Source organism: Oryctolagus cuniculus, chromosome 1, assembly GCF_964237555.1.
Source record: "Oryctolagus cuniculus chromosome 1, mOryCun1.1, whole genome shotgun sequence".
NCBI lineage: Eukaryota > Metazoa > Chordata > Mammalia > Lagomorpha > Leporidae > Oryctolagus > Oryctolagus cuniculus.
Window position 1 is genome coordinate 102,870,447 of NC_091432.1, and position 23,388 is coordinate 102,893,834.

The 23,388-nt window shown below is 40.9% G+C and overlaps 1 long non-coding RNA gene across 3 annotated transcripts in view; it reads right to left on the reverse strand.

The window, feature by feature from the left end:
• The window catches only part of LOC138850591 (uncharacterized), a 240,691-nt gene that overhangs the window by 125,972 nt on the left and 91,331 nt on the right, over positions 1 to 23,388 (reverse strand). For all 3 annotated transcript variants that reach the window (XR_011390550.1, XR_011390551.1, XR_011390553.1), the window contains exon 4: positions 22,641 to 22,740. This is a non-coding gene — a long non-coding RNA (uncharacterized lncRNA). The remainder of the gene's footprint in view (positions 1 to 22,640; positions 22,741 to 23,388) is intronic.

Here is a 23,388-nt window from a genome sequence, read left to right on the forward strand (position 1 = left end):
AAAATACATCATATCATAATAAAAACCATAAGCAAATTTGGCACAGAAGGAACACTGTTCAACCCAATCTAGGCAATACAGGACAACCTCATAGCCAGCATCATACTGAATGGGGAAAAGATGGAAGCATATCCACTAAGATATGAAACCAGACAAGGAATCCCAGTTTCACCATTGCTGTTCAATATGGTTCTGGAGGTTTTAGCCAAAACAGTTAGGCAAGAAATCAAAGGGATACCAATTGGAAAGGAGGAAGTCTAGTTATTCCTGGCCAGTGCTTGAGGGCAGGGCAAGAGTCCAGGGTAACACCCAATTTGAGCTTGCTAATCCTCTGTCTTCAGCAAAGGGTAGGGAATGGTCACACTGACTAGCAGGATCCACAGCATCAGTCCCTCTCTGCTACAATGAACCAACCACCCAAGGTGAGCCCACAGGGACTACGCACCTCACCTACACAGGTACAGGAACCATACAAAGGGTTTGTGTGCTCCTCAGTGTGACTGCTGGAACACTGAGCCTCTGGATCCAGACACAGTGATTGCCTAAAGACCCTGCCATGCCCTATTGTACAGTCATAGAATTTCCAGTCACAGGTAGTAGGTCTCCCGTCACAGGGAGCAAGAGATCCACTCTCAGTCCCACACAACTCCCCTGTCCACGGAAAGAGCTGTGGCATTCCCAGAGCCAGCTGCCTGCCCAATAGAGGTTGGATGGTGTTCTACTTTGACAAGTCAGTTCATACTTAATAGTGTAAGAGGAGGACAGTGCTTCATGGGCCTAAGTGGGTGCCCTGCACTTTGCCAACCCCGCAAGCCAGATTCAAAGTGAGTGGGGATCACAGAATTATCCCTCTGACAAAATTCCCAAGTCATGCATGGGCTCCAGCAGCCTCCACTCATCTTATTAGGATGGCATTTCCTTCCTGCTGGCTGCCAGGTGCCTTGCTCCAGGTGCAGCTGCATCAACTGCAAGAGCTGCTGATGGTGTCCCGCTCACTGCTGCGCGACTGTACTATCCCTGCCGCTCCAAGGTGTCTCTCTTCCTTTTGTAGAATTCCAACTGCAAGCTCCTCTCCAACTGTCTCCTTGGAATGCAGTTCCTACCCTTTTATTCTGTTATCTTCCTGTGGTCATAATCAGCATATGTTTTCCCTGTTCAGCCATCATGGATCTCTTGGTTATTAGGAAAATTATCCAAATCAGAAATAACACTTTTCATGTTTTAGAAAACCAGTATTGTATGAACGGAGATAATTAAACATAAAAATTATGCTTTGAAGTAATAAAATAGTACACCGAGGCACATTGAGACATAAATTTTTTTTAACAGGCAGAGTGGACAGTGAGAGAGAGAGAGACAGAGAGAAAGGTCTTCCTTTGCCATTGGTTCACCCTCCAATGGCCGCCATCCCCTGGGTTGTAACTTCTGTGAGAAAAGCAACTTCTATATTTAGTTTTGTACTATATGTTCAGCAACTAAAGTAGGTTAGGAAAATGATTAGTGCTTGAAAATGTTCATTACTGTGGCAAACGAATGGGAGAACCTTGTACTAGTTAGGGATAGAATCATCTCTGCAACCAATGGGCCCTGGCTGATGCTTGTGTCTCTCTTGGGTACAAATATGAGGCAGGATAGGGCCTCTGCATAGTCACTGAGAAACCCTTGATGCTCTGTCCAGCTCCCCATTGTGGCCTTGGTTAACCCCCAGGGATTGTCTCCATGCCAGCCAGCCAGAGGAGGAAGCAGCATGGAAGAATGCCTCACGGTTAGCAGGTCAAGTTCAAAGTCAATGTGCATCCCTACTGCTCACACTTCAGTGACCAGAACTCAACCTCAGGGTCACACCCACTATCAAGAAAACCAGGACACAGAATCTAGCACTATGCCCCAAAAGAAAGGGAGAACATGACTTTTGATAAGCAGCTCGTCACCTGTGCCGCATGTGATGTCCCCTGCCTTTGAGGAGGCTGCAACTGGATCCTATCTACCTTACAAAGCAAAGTTGCCTGCATTTTAAAAATTACCTTTATGTCTCTCTTCTGCTTATATAGGCAAAAACATGTAAAGAGAACTCTCTTATTGCAAAATATGAGGTTAATTTTTCTGTGAATTCATGTGCTGCCCTCAATTTGCCTTCAAAACTGAAAACCTAGGTGCCATCACCAAATTCTCCCCCTTTCTAACCCCAAATCCTTATGTATGATTGGTCATCTGGTGCACATTATCCAACCTCAGTGATTAAATTAAATCTAGGGGCTGGCACTGTGGTATAGTGGGTATAGCCTCTGCCTGCAGTGCAGGCATCCCATATGGGCACTGGCTCAAGTCCCGGATGCTCTATTTCCAATCTAGCTGTCTGCTATGGCCTTGGAAATCAGTGGAAGATGGCCCAAGTCCTTGGGCCCCTGCACCCACATGGGAGACCAGGAAGAAGTTCATGGCCCCTGGCTTTGGATCAGATAAGATCAGCTCTGACCATTGGGGTCAACTGAGGAGTGAACCAGCAGACAATGGAAGACCTCTCTCTCTGCCTTTCCTTCTCTCTCTGTGTAACTCTTACTTTCAAATAAATAAATCTTAAAAAAATAATTAAATCTAGCCCCTTCTGTCTAACTCCATTGCTTTTCCCTTCCTCTGGTACCAGGCCATTGACTAAGATATGCCCTCACTTTTGGCTTGGTCTTCTGACTGCTAGTCCCCTAGAACAATTGATTAAGCATCATTTTTTTCTATCAGAGTTATATTCCTAAAATCAAAGCTACAAAGCACATTCCAGGTAAATAAAACAAAACACAAAACAAACAAAACCCCTTCTTGCCCTCTTAGAATTTAGAATTGGCACAAAGGTTGGCATCTAAGTAGCTCTGTGGATGTATGCCCTACCATCATTCTAGTTTACACCTTCAGTTCCTGCCACCATGGTCTTCCTACTCAAATTCCATGTCAAATTCTAGTTCCTATTAGGCCTGTGACTCTAGGCCATAGCCATTGCTGACTCTACACCTTTTTACATAAGCTTTGCACATAATTAAAAACTTCTCCCCTCTTTGCTTCCTAAATTACTTTAAGGAAACCAGCTCAATTATTACCTCTTCTATGGAGTTTTTTCATCACTACCCAGACTTGACTGAGCCATCCTCTCTGATTCCAACACCTTTCCCTATTCCTTGTAATGGTGCCCACCACACTGGACTGTACCATCATCTGCTTACAGCTTGGTACTATGTTCACCTACTCCAAGAATAGCTGTATCTTCCTGGATGTAGCATCCTGAACACATAGAACATCTTGTAATGCATCCTGGGTTCCCATTGTTATTTTTAAGAAGTGAAAATTCAAGGTGAGACCACTTTCCAGGTAAAATTCTCTCCTGAGAGAAAAAGACTTAACTGGACTTGAGAGCAAGAAGATGGATACAATTTGCTAGCCCCTGGATGAATTTTGATTAACTTTATCATCATTACTACCACCACTATCACCCAGCCATTTTTAACCTACCCTCACTCCCATGTACTGGGAGTCTTAAAAAAAAATTTCATGGAAAACACATATTATGAAAAATACTATGCATGGGTTTCAAGTTTTTTGTGCCAAAACAGACTTATCTTTAAATTCCATGTTCTCCCACTTTGAAGTACCCTCCTACATATCTCAGTGCTCTTTTTGATGGCTTTGCCCCAGGAATTCAACAGCCAGACAGCCCAATTTTGCAAGATTATCTTATTTCTCAAAATGTTCACCATGTGTTCTAAAATTTCCTGCCTGAGCAACATGCACTTCATCTTCAGGCGGTTTAGCCAACTTGGTCACTGCTTCAAGCCACAAATGAGTCTCGCTGCAGCTCCTCTCAGCCAGACAAGGTCAAGAAGCCACAGTGTGCAAGAGCCACTTACTGCATCACATCCCTGTTGAGCAAGAGTGCTTGTAAGTGCTGCGATTCAGCTCTGACTCAGAAGCAGGGTTCTGTTGTGCAGACGGGAGATAGAGGCTTGTTTTCCATAAATATCTCCTACTCTTCATACATCTTGTGAGTTGTTCAGTACATAGTCAGACTGTTTGGACGTCTGATCACTACTTTTCCTTCTCACTTGAGCTCTTGAGCTCTTTTAAATTCATGTGACCATGACCTTGTCTGAAACCCAAGATTCTCCCAACATATAAAATATGACTTTAAATCTTCCTTTGAAACACTTATTTTAAAAGTTTATTTTCTATTTTAGGAAATTTTTCCAAGTGTGTTCAGCTACCTTAAGCTTTACTTCCTTTCTATATATGATGAGGCATACACAGGGTCTAACATACATTTCATTTCTAAGTGTAATATCTTCAGTGTCCACACTAGAGTTTGATAAGGAATGGGAGGCTGAGAAGTTTTGTCTCAGCCACATAACTGGGTGGTAAGTAAGCCTTTGAGCCTGGACTCCAAACCCAGTTGTATAGAACTGAAGCCTTGGCATTTTCCTAAGGGCTTGTACTATTTTAACATTGCCATTTTGATGCCAGGGACATGCTGATGGAACTCCCAGGCTGACAGGGCAAGGCTTACATGCAGCATAGAGGATATGTCAGGGATTTCTTTTGTGAACATTATTAAGTAATAAAAGCAGCGTTTTTGATAATTTGATATGCCATTTTAACATGGCTCCATCAAAATGCACTGCTTTGTTCTGCTAATCCACGACCATTCAAATCATGGGGTACACACAATACAGGAGCTGGAAGGACCCACTTGGAAATGATTTATTTCAATCCCTTCCTGCTACTGCTGAGAAGAGCAGGGAAGGGAGCTGCCAAAGGTCACAAAGCCAGTTGGTGAAAGAATTGAAGCCACAGCCTGGCTTCCTGACACCCCTCAGAGCTCACACATCCCTACTGCACACACACGGCTCTGCCCAGCTCAGCCCACACAGATCTCTGCCTTCTGAACTGGCTCACCATAGCCCATCTCCCAAAGCACCATCAATCCTCTTTTCCTTATTTATGGAAGAATTGATACAAAAAGATTTACAAAAGCATAAATTTTAACCACATCTATTCAATTTTTATTAAAAAAATAAAATTAATTGCGGTAGGGGACATGGTTGACAAAAATAAATATTAAAAGTTCAATGAAACACAGCAAAAATTTTAATAATAAATATATTAAGGTTAATTCTTTATATTTTTAAAACACTAAAAAGACTAAAGAATTATTTCTTGAAGGGTACAAACTAAAAGCAAATACTGAGACCAGAAACTAACAGCATTTTTAAAAACATAGAAAAGTAATAGTGGGATAAATTCTTGAGCTGAAAGTCCTGGAACAAGAGCAAACGTGGCCAATATGCCATAGGCAGAGGACGGATGGCCACAGAAGGGAGTTCCCCTGCAACTGTGCACCAGGAATTTCAGATACTTCAAAAAATCTAGTTGATGGCCAAGTCTCACTCTAGAAGGCAGTTCCATACTTATGATACTTCTGCTTTATGTTGTTAACACAATCACACCAGGAATGATTGGTCTGCTTGCCTAACCAAATAATAATAACTGTACATTGCAGATTAGAATTAGGAAAGGGCTCTGAAGTCAGTGTAGTTTCTAATCCATTTCTTATTTGCCTTAAACTCACCATGCCTCAGTTGTCTACTGAATAAAACGTGTTTTGCAGTGGTTATAAAGACAAAATGCAATCAATTCAGTAAAGCCCTAAAGACATGGTCAGTACCTAGTAAATTGTAGCTATTGGATTGTGTGAAGGAGAATGAAAACTGAAAACTCCCTGTAGACAGAAACTTTCTATGTTTTCTTCACCACTGTGGGCATCAAGCCCAATGTCTGGTATATGGCAGAAGTTTAAATATTTATCAAATGAACTGATCTACTCATCTTTCCATATTTATTTTCCCTTTTCTTCTTTGTTTCATTCAACACACACCCAAACACACACACACACACACACACACACACATATACATGATTTGTTTAGTAACCACTATGTGCCAGACATTCTATGAATGAAAGTTATTCAGATAACCAAAGATTTTAAGCAGGAATGTGACTTGGCCAGTTACTAAGGGGTCATACTCATGGAATTGTGGAGTGTAGGTTGGAAGGCAGCAAACATATGTCCAGGTGAATAATGACGATGATCTGGAACAAAATATTGATCCCAGACAGAAAAATGAATCCATGAGGTTGCATGATAGAATTTCAATGATAGAAAAAATATGAGAGCAGAAATCCTGCCTCTCAATTATCATACAATACATTCATTTTACAAGGTACATACTTTGTGGTATCTCCTCTATTTCTCCAAATCTCTACTTGAACATTCTGTTGCTATATTTTTCTCCACATCCACTATTATACAAAGTATTTTGGTGGGTATGAAGCAGTTTTGATGAATTAAATGAAGTTGGATGGAAAAGCAATCAGTCCATCGTGCACATTTTTTAAAACAAAAGGTGAATCACATCTACTTTTTTAAGATCTATTTATTTATTTGAAAGTCAGAATTGCTCAGAGAGAGAAGGAGAGGCAGAGAGAGGGAAAGAGAGAGAGAGAGAGAGAGAGAGAGAGAGAGAGGACTTCCATTGGCTGGTTCACTCCCCAATTGGCTACAACGGCTGGAGCTGTGCAGATCTGCAGCCAGGAGAAGGAGTTTCTTCCAGGTCTCCCAAACAGGTGCACAGGCCCAAGGACTTGGGCCATTTTCTACTGCCTTCCCAGGCCATAGCAGAGAGCTGGATCAGAAGTGAAGCAGCTAGGACTCAAACCGTCACCCATATGGGATGCTGGCATTGCAGGCAACGGCTTTACCCACTATGCCACATAGCCGGCTCCTCACATCTACTTTTGAAAACAATTGGTGAGGGATCCAGAGTTGGGGAGCAGTGTGTTATTCTGCTCCTTTGCAACACCAACATCCCATATTGTAACATTGGATTGACCTAACAGCTGCTCTGCTCTGATCCAGCTACCTGCTAATGTGCCAGGGAAAGTTGCAGAGGATGACAGAGTACATGGGTCCCCGCCACCTATGTATGAGACCAGGAGGGAATTCACGGTTCTTGGCTTTGGTCATTTGAAGAGTGAGCCAGGAGATGGAAGATCTCTCTCTCTCTCTCTCTCTCTCTCTCTCTCTCTCTCTCATTCTTTCAAATAAATAAACACATCTTAAAAAAAAAAAAAAAACAGATGGGGCAGGCATTGTACACAGCAAGTTAAGTGCCTGTTTGGAATGCCCACATCCATTCCAGAGTGCTCGGGTTTAGTCCCATCTGCTCTGCTTCTGATCTAGCTTCCTGCTAATACGAACTTGGGTAGGCAGCTGATGATGGCTCAGGTTCTTGGGATCTTAACACTCACATGGCTATCTTGGATGGATTTTGTATTCTGGGTTTAGTCTGGCCCAATGCCAGCTACTGCACGCATTTGGGGAGTGAACTAGCAGACAGGAGAAATCTCTTTTTCTCTGTTTCCCTCTGTCTCCTTCCCTCCTTCTCCCTCTCTTTTGAAAAAAAAAAAAAAATCCAAAAAGGAAGAGAATGAGGGAGTGGAGAGTGAAGGGAGGGGGGAATAAGAAAGTAGAACTTTAAAGCAGCCTCTGAAACATACTCTGCAATCCCACAGATCACTGGCCACATGTCTACAAGCCACCTGAACTGAAAAATCAAATACACATTTGACTTGGTTGCATTCGTTATTTGTATTTATGGTCGGATAACAAAAAGAACATTTGTATGATGATAAAGTCTAGGTGAATTCTTCCCTCTGGCATAGCATAAAAAATACATGAAAAATGGAATGCACATAAGGAAATGTACAGAATCATTAGCTGAGTTTTCAAATTATCTTTACTTAAATTTTTCTAATATTTCTAAGCACTTGTTTAACATACACATTACATGTTTCCTGTTTATTCGTGCAGATTTTACATTAAGGCAGCTGCCTTACAATGGGTAGCTTGAGTCTGATGTCCCATATCCTAGAACTGCGTGCTTCTACTGTGCTGCTCTTTATTTTTCCAAGACAGGGATTTTCAAGGAAGAGACTATATTTTATGCAGAAATATTTTATGCCTTATATTTGAGGCATATAAATCTGTATCTTCATGGCAAAACTCTTGAAATATATCCATAAAAAGTCTCATATTTGGATCACCAATGCAAACCTTTTTTGGGAAAGGGTTTATAAATTACAACTTTTTAAATTCTTATATTACTGATCAGAGTTGGTGAACTCAAAAGGCTTCCATAGCCTTGGAAACTCATGACAAGAGCCTAGGGTGATTACTGAGGCCATAAACAAGAGTGTCAATTGGTAAAGTCAACAACAGGAGTCACTGTGCACTTACTCCTCATGTAGGATCTCTGTCCTTAATGTGCTGTACATTGTGATTTAATGCTATAACTAGTACTCAAACAGTATTTTTCACTTTGTGTTTCTATGTGGGTGCAAACTGTTGAAATCTTTACTTAATGTATGCTAAACTGATCTTCTATATATAAAGAGAATTGAAAATGAATCTTGATGTGAATGGAAGGGGGGAGGGAGAGGGAAAGGGGAGGGTTGCGGGTGGGAGGGAAGTTATGGGGGGGGGAGCCATTGTAATCCATAAGCTATACTTTGGAAATTTATATTCATTAAATAAAAGTTAAAAAATTCTTATATTACATATAAATTTTGTCTAGTTTACAAAGGTTGTAATAAGTAAATTTAGGTTTAAAAATCATCTTGAATTGTGGTCACTTAGGGAACGTGGAGATCAAATTCATGTATACAGAAAACCATTACAGTAAATGCAGAGAGTGGATATCTTCAAAGCACTCATGGCAAATTCCTGCCAATTTATAATGTTATATGCTACAGGGCTATTAATTAAAATAAGAGCAACGGCATCTTTTCACAAACATCAAAACCAATTTTGTCACTGAGAGAGATTCTTGTTGCAGGGTTCCTAACGTCTGAACCTCGTGAAATACAAACAACCACAAGGACAGAAGTGAAATGTTAGGGACAACAGTGAGTGATGAAATCAGGAAAAATGTGAGAAAGTTTATATATATAATTACTGTTCAAAAAATGAAACTGACAGTGCCTAATTTAGGAGTATAAAATAATATAACAAATATTGAAAAACAATATCAGATAAAGAAGGGTTACTGTAATTTTACTAGAGTATTCTAATCTCCATATTTTTCTGGTAAGAAAGCAAAGAGTTGATTGGTTATATACAAACATTAAAATGTGAAGTGTTAAGGGTAATATCAAGAGAAAATAAAATTATAAATTCCAAATATGTAAAAGGAAAAAAAAGAACTGAAAAAAAAAAACCCTAAATCAGTCCAAATGAAGTTATAAGAGGAAAACAATATAAAAAGCAGGCTGAATTTATGCACAGTATAATGTGGTAGAGAGAAATTCTGTGGCTTTTTTTTTATTTGACAGGTAGAGTTACAGACAGTAAGAAAGAGAGAGAGAGAGAGAGGTCTTCCTTCCGTTGGTTCACTCCCCAAATGGCTGCTAAGGCCGGCACTGCGCTGATCCAAAGCCAGGAGCCAGCTGCTTCCTCCTGGTCTCCCATGTGGGTGCAGGGGCCCAAGCACCTGGCCCGTCCTCGACTGCCCTCCCAGGCCACAGCAGAGAGCTGGACTGAAAGAGGAGCAACCGGGACCAGAACCTGGCGCCCATATGGGATGCCAACGCTGCAGGCAGAGGATTAACCAAGTGAGCCATGGCGCTGGTCCCCTGTTTTTTTTTTTTTTTTTACTTATTTATTTTTTTTTTTAAGATTTATTTATTTACTTGAAAGTCAGAGTTACACAGAGAGAGGAGAGGCAGAGAGACAGATAGAGAGGTCCTCCATCTGCTGGTTCACTCCTCAGTTGGCTGCAATGACCGATCCAAAGCCAGGAGCCAGGAGCCCCATCAGGGTCTCCCACATGGGCACAGGGGCCCATGGACTTGGGCCATCTTCTACTGCTTTCCCAGGCCATAGCAGAGAGCTGAATTGGAAGTGGAGCAGCCGGGACTTGAACCGGTGCCTGTACGGGATGCTGGCACTGCAGGCAGCAGCTTTACAAGCTACACCACCACACTGGCCCTGAGATAAATTCTTATATATCAGTAATCACAATCCATGTAAGCAAAATATACCCTGTTGATAAATGTCAGTTGAGAATGTCAATTTAGAATAAGAAAATCAGCTACATGTTATTTTCAAGGTATATCTTAAAACATGAAGATATAGATCAACTAAAAGTAAGACAGCAGAATAAATTATACCAAAAAGCCTTTAATCTAAAGAAAATTCCATAGGCATGTTCACACCAGAAAAATAAATATTAAGGCAAAAACAATTACAATGGATAAATAAAAATAATGATCTAATAAATTATCAGGAAGATATACTAATTATAAACTTGAATGCACCTAACAACATAGACTCAACATGTATAAAATTAATGATAAGTTATGAAGTCTGGTTGCTTTGAATATCAATTACTGTACATGAACCAATCACTTGAGTCTTCTATGTCTTGTATTCTTGGCAGAAACTTTTGTTGTGATAGTAATTAGAATTAAGCCTATAACACCCTCACTGAACAGGTCTTAAAATACAGAATAAATTCAAAAGTTACTCACATTTCAGTTGAAACAATTGGCCTCAGGAGGCAAGAAAAAGAATCACTGCAAAGAAGCTCTTATTTGACACAGCCTTGCTCCCAGTGAGGGCCTCTCTCCTTTCTCATTCAGTGCTTTCTCGTTCAGAGCCATCCATGAACCATCCCCATCAAGATTTCCGGGATCAAGCCAGACTCAGGCAGAAACTGACGAACCTCTTTGGTCACCAAGCACCCACTGTCTCAGCATTGTTATCCTTGCTAGCAGTAACATTCGGCTTCCCCTCCTCTGTCTTGTCTCACCAACTTCCCTCCAGAGACCTTAATCTTGGTCTCTGAATCACTTTTATTAATGATTACTGGACTTCTGAGAAATCTCTGACCGCCAATCAGTGTGCCCTGCCTTCCAGGTAAGACAGTCTATTATTTCAGATTGGCTCTTTCCTGATTGGTGAAAAGTTACAACCATGCTCCATGGAAGCAATAGTCATTGGACACAAAGATTTGTCTCTGCTAGCATTGTAGCAGGGTTAGATGCCCTGGCTTCTGTCCTGTTCCTGTGGGGATAGATCTAGCACCAGTTACCTGTCAGCTGCCATACTGAACTCATTCATCCCTGAGCTTGATGGTTGTAGCACCAGGCTTCTAACCCAGATCCAGACCACCACTGCCTGATTTGTAACTCTTGCTTCTCCCACATCTATTTTCTGATTTTCTACTTTGTGGAAAGTCATTCCAGTCCATTCAATTATTAATACACATGAAACATTTACCCCAGGCCAAGCCAGACCTAGATGTCACTACAGATAACAAGATGAATAAAACTTCTCTCAGGGCCAACTCTCTAGGCTAGGAGACCAGTAAACAGAAAAGCATATTTACCATGATCCCATGTCCAGACATACACTATAATATGAGAATTTTTGACATTTGAGAATGCAATAGAGTCTTAGACTTCTTGAATTACAAGCAACAGACAAAACTACAGTTTAATTTAAGGAAAGGAAGCAATTTATTAGCAAAGGCAAGAAAACTCAGAATCAAAGGTGGAGCTTTGCCATATTTACTTTATATGTAAAAATTATACACACACTTTTTGGGCTGTTAAATATATGTGAATTCATTTAACTCTTCTTTGTACTTTTCTGTATTATTTAAAATATTTAAAATAAAAAGATGAGGAAAGAAAATTTTGAAAAGAATAGGAACTTACATAGCATAAGGGATATTTGCAGGAATAACAAAGTTCAATCTTGTAGGAGACTTAAATGAGATAAAAAAAAGTATGACCTTTAATTTTCCTTTATGTTGATTTGGATAAATTTCAAGTTATCATGTGATAGACATTCTAATGTGCTCATTCTTTGGGAAATAGCAGTTATATTGGCAATTCCACAGGAAAAATATGTGAAGTAAGACAGAGATAATCACTAAAATAAGAGAAAGGAGGCTTGGCCAGAAGGCGTAGCTGCGGAAGACGCTCTACAGATGTCAGTTACAGAAAGGCAGACTGGAAGATGTCTTCTGGATGCTGGAATTGTCTCTAGGCCAAAGGTTCCCAAGGCCAGAATTGCTGAAAGTAGAATTGTCCCGAAATGTCTTAGCAGATGATCTCTTGATTGCACTATGAAGCAGAGTACAAGTGTCATGAATGAGGAAAGAACTGGTGAGAGATTTACTGAGGGAAGCACTAGAGGTCCAATGGTGGAAAAGTGTCAAAAGAATCAGTATTTCACATGGGGTACGTAAGATTTAAAGAAGGAGGGAAGGTGTCTCAGACAGGAGAATACTATTGGTAAAAGTGTAAAGGTGAAAACAAGGGAGGGTTTTAGGAAAACTAAGGAATTTTTTTAAGAGTAGGTTTTTTTTGTGAAATGATTGTGAAGATAATGTTGGAAAGTTAGGTTGAGGCAGCATGGTAGAGGAGCAAGTTGGGGAATGAATTTCCTCAATCCAGGTAACAATGTCCTGGTCTCTGCTGGCAGCAGTGGGCAGAAGGGGGATTCAATAGTACAGGGAGAAATGAGAGAAACATTGCAGCAGCTTTCAGGAGATGGTAGAAATGGACTTGGATGTGGTGAGTGACAAGAAAAATGTCAAAACTGATGCTGAGGTATAAAGACAGGAGAAAATCACCTTTACAGGCAGGCAAGAATGTGTAGAGACCATGACGGTAGCAGGGCATGAAGAAGAAAGCTCAATTCTGCAGCCATCTGCCTAGAACTTGTACTTGACAATAGTATTGATGTGCATGAAATGACTGAGAGACAGGGAGGGAGAAGGGAGGGAGAAGGGAGGGAGAAAGAAGGAAGGGAAGGGAAGGGAAGGGAAGGGAAGGGAAGGGAAGGGAAGGGAAGGGAAGGGAAGGGAAGGGAAGGGAAGGGAAGGGAAGGGAAGGGAGGAGAGGAGAGGAGAGGAGAGGAGAGGAGAGGAGAGGAGAGGAGAGGAGAGGAGAGGAGAGGAGAGGAGAGGAGAGGAGAGGAGAGCCAAAGAACAAATTTAACTATAGAACTACAGAATTTTATTCATAGGGTATGCAAGTGAACAATAGTCTCAATGTTGCCATAACAGAATACCTGAGACTGGGCAATTTATAATGAACAGAATTTTATTTCTCCAAATTCAGAGGTTGGCAAATATCACTATCAAGGTACCAACTTGAGTTTCTTATAAGGACTTGGTTTCCACTCCTAAGAAGACACTTTGAACGCTGAATCTTCCAGAGGGGAGCAATACTGGTCCTTGCATGACAGAGAATCTGAGAGAGAGAGAGACCATTCCAGAAAGCCTTTTAGTTAAAGTATTAAACTCACCCATGAGAATGGAGCCCTCATGGCCTAATCCCCTCGTAAAGACCCTACCTCCCAATACCATTAGATTGGTAACTAAATTTCAACATGAATTTTAGAGGGAACAATCATTCAAACCATTGCAGTCAAAGAAGTAGGAGGAAAAGTAGAAGGAATGACTATTAGGCAGCACCATGGAAGTCAAGGGCAGAAACAAAGGAAGATGGGGTCAATTATGTCAAATGGCACTGATGTGGGAAAGGCGATTGAATGAGACATTCAGGAGGTTGTTGGTGACTCCATGGTAGTATTGGATGCAGAAGCTAAATTGCAATGCATAGTGAAAGGTGTACAATTGAGGACTCAATGCCTGACAATGGAAAGAAAGAATCATGTCAACATCTTGAGAATGAAACACAGAAGAGATTTTTATAATGAAAGAGAACAATCTTGTAGTTTTAGGACAAAACCAAGAAGAGATGGGGGTGGGGGAGGATTTAAAAATGGGAGGGGTAAGAATCACTCTTGACAAAAGAGGAGACCAGGGCCAGTGTTCAGGGGGTTAGCCAGGCCACGAGGGGGCCTGGAATGTAGAGGGAGAGGCAGGGTGGAGGCTAACAGGAGTTGAGAGAGCTTGAGGTTTCTAGCTTTGATCTTCCCAGTATGTTGAGGATGAAGCCATCTGCTGAGAGTAAGGCTGAAGGGTCTGGGGTTTAAGAAAAACAGAGAAGATCTGAAACAACCGCTGTGAGTTATCTGTTACAATAACAACTGCGTGAATGGTGGAACATACTCCTAAGTTTTCTTAATTCCTACAACCGTCTGATCCTGTGATCACGATCACTGATTGACTCACCAACTTGATAATCCGTAAAGCAGAGTGGACAGAGGTCTGCCAAACTCTATTCCTTACGATCAGCTCCAGGTGTGCCCATCGAATTGTAGCCATGCAGTGGAATGAATCAGCTCATTGTTTTACTGGTCAGGTTATCATTTCACAGCAACTTGTTCATTTTGGTCTCGACGCCACAGAGTGTGAGTGTCACCGCGGGAGTCTGCCCATGTCCATGAGCACACAGGATGCAGCAGATGTCAGACAAGGGGCTCCATGACTCCCTCACTCAATCATGTCATTCCATATTGAACTCTTGAAGTTACCACAATATTTTTGATCTGTCTATTATTTTCTATTGTTTTTGCTCTTAGTCATACACTGTTTAATTTGTGGGAAATTATGCTTTGAAATACAGAAAATAGAAGACAAAAAATAATTCTGCAAATTTGACTTAAGATGCTCCCACTAGGTCCACAGATGACATGCAAAGTTCTCATATCAGATATCAGCACGTCGTCAGTGCTTTAACAATGTTTAACATGAAAACTAGAGTGGTGAATACATACAATTTGGCTTTGTATCTATTTTAGAAGAAGACCTATCAAGAGCTGCAGTGTATTATTTATGCAAATCAAAACCTAAAATTACTCCCTCATCTCATAATTTAGAAAAAAACCTGAAAATTATCCATGTGTATGTACATACATAAAGATCAGTTGATTTTGCTAAATTCAAAGGAGAAGTTATGAAAACAATTACAGATTTTAGAACTTAGACTCCAAGTCATTTTAAATCTAGAGTAAAAATGTTATGGTAAAATCAACTTGTCTATAAATCATTACTTCTCATTTAGAATTAAAATAAATTTTATAGTATATATCACTTGATAAATGAAAATATGATTGACATTTTCTTTATTAAATAATTATCATTTAAGTGAAATATGAAGGCACTTTAAAAAGTTTCCAGATAATGAATATTATGAAAATATTGTGCATGCATTTCAGAAAAATGTTTTTATTTTAGTTTAGTTCTTATTTGAGAGACAGAGAAGACAGAGAGCGCCTATTGGCTAGTTCACTTCCTACATGCCTGCCACAGCTATGGCTGGGTCAGTTCAAAGCCAGGAGCCAGGCTCGCTTTTCCCGTGTTGGGGCAGGAACCAACTACTTGAGGCATCATCAACTGCTTCCAAGATGCATATTAGGAGAGAACTGGAACTGAGAGCAGAGGCATTCTGATACAGGAAACAGCCCAATGGTGGCTTGACTGTGAAATCAAATACCTGCTCTGGATTTCGTGTGTGTGTGTGTGTGTGTGTATCCAAAAAACCCTTATCTTTTAGTTCCATTTTTCCACAATCTTTTTTTTAAATTTTTATTTTTTTTATTTTTTGCCAGGCAGAATTAGACAGTGAGAGAGACAGAGAGAGAGTTATAGACAGTGAGAGAGAGACAGAGAGAAAGGTCTTCCTTCCGTTGGTTCATTCCCCAAATGGCCGCTATGACCAGCACTGCACCGATCCAAAGCCAGAAGCTGGGTACTTCCAGTCTCCCATGGAAATGCAGGGCCCAAGCACTTGGGCCATCCTCCTCTTCCCTCCCAGGCCACAGCAGAGAGCTGGACTGGAAGAGGAGCAACTGGGACTAGTACCTGGCACCCCGACTGGGACTAGAACCTGGGGTACCGGCGCCGCAGGTGGAGGATTAGCCAAGTGAGCCACAGTGCTGGCCCTGAAGTCATAAATATTTTTTAAGGGAAACAACCAATAATCGAGTGGAAAACAGAGAGCCAACCTGGAAATCAGTAGTCACAAAGTATTTTTTTCAAGTATCCTTTCCTGGGGCTGGCGCTATGGCACAGTGGGTTAAGGCCCTGGCCTGAAGCGCCGGCATCCCATATGGGCGCCGGTTCTAGTCCTGGCTGCTCCTCTTCTGATCCAGCTCTCTGCTATGGCCTGGGAAAGCAGTAAAAGATGTCCCAAGTCCTTGGGCCCCTGCACCCACGTTGGAGACCCAGAAGAAGCTCCTGGTTTTGGATCGGCGCAGCTCCGGCCATTGCGGCCATCTGGGGAATGAACCAGTGGATGGAAGACCTCTCTCTCTGTCTCTACCTCTCTCTCTGTAACTCTGTCTTTCAAATAAATAAAATAAATCTTTTTTTAAAAAGTATCCTTTCCCAGTTTTTTTTTTATTTAAAACATGTTTATTTGTATAAGGTGATCAAATTTCATGTATTTCATATATCCAGATTTTGGAACATAGTGATACTGGCCACCCTACCCTCCTGCCAACCCACACTCCCACCCTCCCTCTTCTTTTTTTCTTATTTTGTCTTTTAATTTTTACAATGATATACTTTCAATTTATTTTATAATCACAAGCTTAGCCCTCCACTAAGTAAAGAATTTAACACATAGTAAGTAGAAAAAAATAAGAGTATAGACAAGGGCTGTAAATAAGAATCAAATCTCAAAATTTCAATTTTGATCATATACTTTCACTCATTTTTCTAAATGTCTTGCCATTTCTGCTTACTCATTTCATGCAGGTAACTCAAGAAAAAGCAGAGAATAAATGTGGCTTGAATATTATTATCTATTCTTAAGTGGAAACAACACAAAAAGAAATTCATCCAGATCCTCTAACCCTGAGCAAGTTGGTATGGTGGGTACAGAGAACCAGGATTTGGGTGAGACAGAGTACGAAGTCATTATCTCATCAAGGGTCTTACTGGATGCTGGACCCCAAGTCAGAAATGTTGTATGTCACAGTTTGTTTAACTCTTGGAACCATGCCTCAAAGTGGGTATTATTGTGGTTTCTACTTTGCAAATAAGGAAGCCAAGGTTAAAGAGATTATAGGACTTGCTCAAGGTCAGTAGAGCTAGAGCCAACACAAAATCTCCATAGGTCTGACTCCAAGGCCACAGAGTGTATTTTTTGTGTCAGTGTGCCTGGGGACTTCAAGACTTAGAGCAAACAGCAGCAACATGATAAAACACAACGAATGAAAGCAAATGTGTTAACCTCATCATAATAAGCAAAGTTCATCTTTCCCACTCTTCTAAGGGCAGGAGTTTCTAGAACTCTCAAAACTCTCAGGTCTCATTGTTTTCCTGGTAAAATGCACAGACCCTGAGATTCAGTAGCTTCTAATAGCTACTCTAATCACCAAGTTGATCAGTGGACTAAGAACTACATATTAAGAACATGTCAGGTAGTGATTCTTGGGTTGATAAGTCCTTTCACCAGTTGATGACCCAAGCCCCAGAATATGTATCTGATAATATGTTCACTGATGATCTTCACCGTGAGTCCATTTCCAAATGCATTTGTCTATATTGTGCCCCTAATGTAGAACTCTTCACTCTTATTTTACGTTCACCCAAACTCTATGCAAAATTCAAGATGTGTAGGGGTTTTAGTTTCAGAGGGGGAAATAGAGAAGAGAAGGGAGATTACAGGAGTAGAAGCAAAGGGGCAGGAGGAAGAGGAAGTAAAAAGACAATCTCTTGTATGGGACCAAGTATGTTCTTCATGTTTTATGAATGTTAGACCTATGAGATCAGAGAAGAGCTAAGAGCCACTTTCAACATACACAGAACACATTGTACACTGTCCCAAGGAGTTCATGGATTTCAGGTTAGAATATACCTCCATACCTCCATGGTTTCTTCCAACTCCACAGGAGAAAAGCCTCTATAAATTGAAATTGAGCCTCTTTTATTACTATCAAATTTTGGTTCTAATTCAGTTGGGTGATGGACAAATAATAAAGATGGTTGGTTATTTTCACACCAATCTGTAGGTGAAGATTCAAGTGAATATCAAATAGAATTAAGATATAATCATGATTATATCTACAAGTAGGCCTTAAGCCTCAGAGCATGAGCACTCCACAGAGCAGAAGTCTGGAAGAATGATAAAGTGTTGCCAGTTCGTGCCCTGGTTTCTCCTCCTCCATACCCTATCCATCCTCCGCCTCCTAAACTTGACTTTCAAAGAAATTATGGGGAGATTTTTTTTGTTCTAAAGAAAAAGACTGACTGGTGAGATGAAATGGGAAATGATTTTTTGTTTCTGATTCTATTCTTTCACAGTCTGCATGATAATCACAGAGGAAGTTCCCTTGGCAGTATTGCGTTTCCATGGTGATAGAAGAGGTCAAGGTTAACAAACCAGGGTGCTGGGAACCTTCCACTTCAGGGTGGCTGCAAGGCAAGGCTAGCTGTCCAAGTGTCACCAGGGGACCCACTTTCACAGCCTCCTCATTTGAGTGAACCACAGAGCCTTACTTGTGCCTTTCTGAATGGACAAACCGGTGATGTCTTGAATATAATAATAGTTCCATCACTTCCCCTATGCAGAAATGTGCTGTGCCCTTCCTCTCAAAGGCCAGGAACTGATGCCTCTTGCGAACAACAATCCATGGATTGTTGGAATATGTGTGTGCTCTTTGTTTTGGCACCAGAAGCTCAGAAATGCCAAGTTTTAGAAACCAAATGTACTTTAAAAAAGCAATTTGATCTTTGGGTACAAGAAATCCTAAATACGTTTTGACCATGTCAGGGAAGACAAAAATATGAACTAATTAAAAGTGGAGTAGGAAGCATACAGTTTAAATGAAATATCAGATGATTCAAATAATTTCCCTTAATGTCTAACTCAGTTATTTTGCCTGAAACTCAATGTCCTGATTTTTCTCTTTGGATTCTCTTGTGCCTTTATGTGGGTAATAATGGAACGAAACTCGTATAGCTTTGTTCAGACCAAAACTAAAGAGGAAGAAATGATGGAATTGAGGTAAACTCCAATCAACCAAGAATTTTAAAAGTAATTGATTCAGAATCTAGGATGCCATTGAGAAGAGACAAAGGCAGAAGAGACAAAATGCTCCTAGTATCCTGGAGATGGAGTGGAATAGAGTTGCATGCATCACACAGCTGTGGTAAAGGTGGCTCAGGGAAGGGGCAGCTCTCTACAAGTCAAGCAGTATTCATGAAAGTGTCAGCATCCTGCCACCAAGATAATGTCAGCATTCCTCACAAGCGCTGTCTCCCACGATCGTCTGCTAAACACCTCCAACTCCGATCCAGAGTTCCTCATCCACATACCTAATTACATATCAGATCCTCTGCTTATATTCTTTAAGATTCATCTATTTACTTATTTGAATGTCAGAATTACAGAGAGAGCGATAAAGAGATCTTTCATCCATTGGTTCACTCCCCACGTGGCCACACAGCTGGGAGCCAGGTGCTTCTTCCAGGTCTCCCACGTTGGGTGCAGGGGCCTAAGCACCTCCGCTGCCTTCCCAGGCCATTAGCAGGAAGCTGGATGGGACGTGGAACAGCCAGGACTGGAACTGGTGTCCAAATGGGATCCAGCACTGCAGACAGCAACTTCACTCTCTGCGCCACAGTGCCAGCCCCCAGGTTCTCTTTTTCAATGCTAATCAGACACACTAAGCTCAATAGGAATCACACTGAACCCATCTTCACATCCTCTATTCCTCACTGCCCTGGCTCAGAAAAACAGCCATTAATCACTAGCCCAGCCAGAAATCTGGGAATCATTCTTGTTTTCCTTTCTTCCCCATCCTAAACACCAATTGTAAATCTTATCCATATTCTCTTGTTAACCACATTCAAATCCATTCTCTCCTTTGTTTCCCTTTCCACTTGCCTTATTTAGGTCTTCATCCCCTCTCCTGGTGATTACTGCATCTTTAGGTGCTGAGCTTTCTGTGTCTGACTTGTCCACATTCACCAACCCCTCCTCTCTGTATCATCCAATTGAATTTTCTGGAACTCAGATATGATCATGGTTATTCTTCCACTTAAAAGTAGCCAGTTGTTTTCTTCTGCCCTCAGGATAAACCCTGCTTCTGTGATGAATATTACAAGGCTTGATAGGCTCTGGTCCCTACTTGCCTCTTATGCTTTTCTCTGAGGACATGCCACCCTTCCACTAGCTCTACTCCACTGCTGCCCTCTGCACACACAGCATTTACATAAACTGCAGCTGAGGCAAACGACTTAGTTCCTGAATACAGTCTTTCCCCCGATTCTGGTTCTACGCTAGAGTTCTGCTACTTCTCAAACCTTTTTCCTAGGCTCTCAATTTGCTGGGCTATGACCCGCTTATGTTTCGGACATTTAAAGATTGTGGCTTAGTTGTAACTTCTTTAAGGATGTGTTCCCTACCCTTTAGTTTCAGCCTATATCACCCATAACTCCTCATGTTTCCTCTAACAAAGCATTTTCATGCTACAATTATTGTTATATGACTATAATTGCTTGCCTACACTTTTGTATTCTTTATTCAGATGTAAGTTCCTTGATGGCTAGAACTTTGCATTATTCACCAGTATACCCACAGTGTACCTCACAATGCTCAAAAATGTGGACAGAATGTCCATAAAGAACCATCATCAATAATTCCATGATTGATGTAATACTAAAATATAGATTAGGTAAGCTCTGAAGTCCTCATACTTTTTTGATGAGGTATGAATTTTTACCCACAACTATGATAGTCTCAAGTCCTTCATAGTACATTTCTACTGTGGCTAATATTCTTCTCCCTGTCTTGCATTCTATAGCTGGAACTTACATTCACTTTCCATAGATTCCCATCAGAAACATATTGGAAGAACGCTTTGGCAATACCCCTTTCCTAATGGGATTCTTGTGAATTAAAATTTGGCTCACAGAAGAACTGAGCAACTAGCCCTCCCAAAAGAACCTGGGTGGAACACATTTCCCTAACATTCTTGACATTTTTTCTAGGACAGGGAATAATTTGGATAGAAGAAAGGATTGAAGAGTATCTCCTTTGGAAATAACATATAGAGCAAGAGGAGTTTGCCAGTTCTCTAAATATTTTCACCATGACATCTTGGACTAGTTGGTAATCTGTAATTTCTAACAAATGTAAAATGGTTTTGTATAATCATAGTGTCTGAGAGGGTCTTTGGTAGTTCTCTGGTCGTTTCTGACAGTTCCTGCCAGAACATCCATTCTCTGCCAGACACCTGTCAAAAATCCAGCATCAACCATAACACTTCTATTCACAGACACCTTGGTTGGCAATTCCAGTGGCTGCAGAGAGAAAACCCAAAATCACTGACTTTTACTCACAAGGCACGGTATAACACAACTCTACCTCTCTTTGAGAGTTTTGCTACCCCAAGTCTTTATAGATATCTGACATCCTGCATGCCATGTTCACCACCAATCTCCAAACATACTTCACCTGTAAAAGCTTCTACATTTCTTCTATCTCTGCCCTGAATCTAGATTTCCTACATCCTTAGCAATCTATGCCTTATAATTTTACTAATCTTTCAATGCTGCCTATTCCAGCATCTTTTATGTGAGAGAAACTAATGAGGATTTCAAGCTTGTATAGGACTCAATGTATCACCCAAAGGCAACTGAACGTTATCTCAAAGCAATGAGACTGAAAGATTCTGAGTAGATGGGTGTGATGCAAAAAGTGGTGATCAGTGAACTAAGAGGGGCCGGCACTGTGGCTCACTTGGTTAATCCTCCACCTGTGGCACCGGCATCCCATATGGGCACCAGGTTCTAGTCCCGGTTGCTCCTCTTCCAGTCCAGTTCTCTGCTGTGGTCCGAGAGGGAAGTGGAGGATGGCCCAGGTACTTGGGCCCCTGCACCTGCATGGGAGACCAGGAGGAAGCACCTGGCTCCTGGCTTTGGATCGGCACAGCGCAGGCCGAGCGGCCATTTGGGGAGTGAACCAACGGAAGGAAGACCTTTCTCTCTGTCTCTCTCTCACTGTGTATAACTCTACCTGGCAAATAAATTAAAAAAAAAAAAAAAAAAAAAAAAACTAAGAGTCCCAGGGACCATCAGATGTTGATATTCACATATTACACAACCAATTACAAAGAAGTCATCAGTTTTCCTGGAGGTAAGTCCCATATATTCCCATCATTTCCTCCTAGCCTGATATTTCCTTAAAGATTTTACTTATTTATTTAAGAGACAGAGTTTCAGACAGAGAGAGGGAGACAGAAAGATCATCTATCCTATGGTTCATTCCCCACATGGTCACAATGGCAGAGCTGGACAGATCTAAAGCCAAGAGCCAAGAGTTTCATTCAGGTCTCCCATGTGGGCACAGGAGTCCAAGCCTCTGGGCCATCTTCCACTGCCTTCCCAGGCCATTAGCAGAGAGCTAGAACAGAAGAGGGTCAGCTGGACACCAAGCGGTGCCCATATGGGATGCTGGTGCTGCAGGTAGAGGCTTAGCCTACTACACCACAACACTGGACCCCCTAGTCTGATATTTACTACATGGAGCTCTGCTTGACATACTGCTGGCCAGCTACAAACTTCTTTTGGACACACCAATTCAGACAAACAAATAAAAGTGTCTCTTACCTCATCATGCCCTTCTTTGGTCAGTTTTGATTTCTTGAGCCACTATGTTTCTGACATCTGCTGTCATTTCCCAATCAGCCATCTGCAAACCAGCGCCATGCTGAAAATTAAAATCAGAATGAAGGCATGCTTACCAATACTTCAATGATTAAAAATATCAATTAATGATTCTAGTACATCTATGTTATCTTATGGTTTTTGCAAATGGTAAAACAGGAGAGTTGAAAGACAAAATCACTTCAAAAAGTTCACTTTAAGAATGAACAAAATTCTGACTTTTGCATCAAAATGGATGCTACTGGAGATCATTATGCTAATTTCAGTGAACTAGATACCAAAAGACAAATATATGTTTTCTCTGGTTGTAGCTAATGTATAGAGTTAAAAAAAAATTCAATGTATATTGAGTTAAAATACCAGCTTGTGATTTGTTGTCTATAACCCTGTCTATACCCATATGGAGCAGGGGTCTACCATTTACTTGCAGAGATCTTTGTTTAGAGGAGTACTGAGACTGTGATTATAAAGTAAATTGAAAATATATTTATATTATCACAAAAAATTAAAGGAAAAAAGGAAAGAGGAGGGAGGGAGACAAGCAAGAAGGGAGGAGTCAATGTATTTTGAGAATAGACTAAAAATTCATGAAATACGTTCTCTATGTGTTAATAAATTTAAAAGTTTAAAAAAAATAAATTTGAAAATCACTTGTGCTTGCTGTCATTGGCATTTACACTGTGAGAAATGG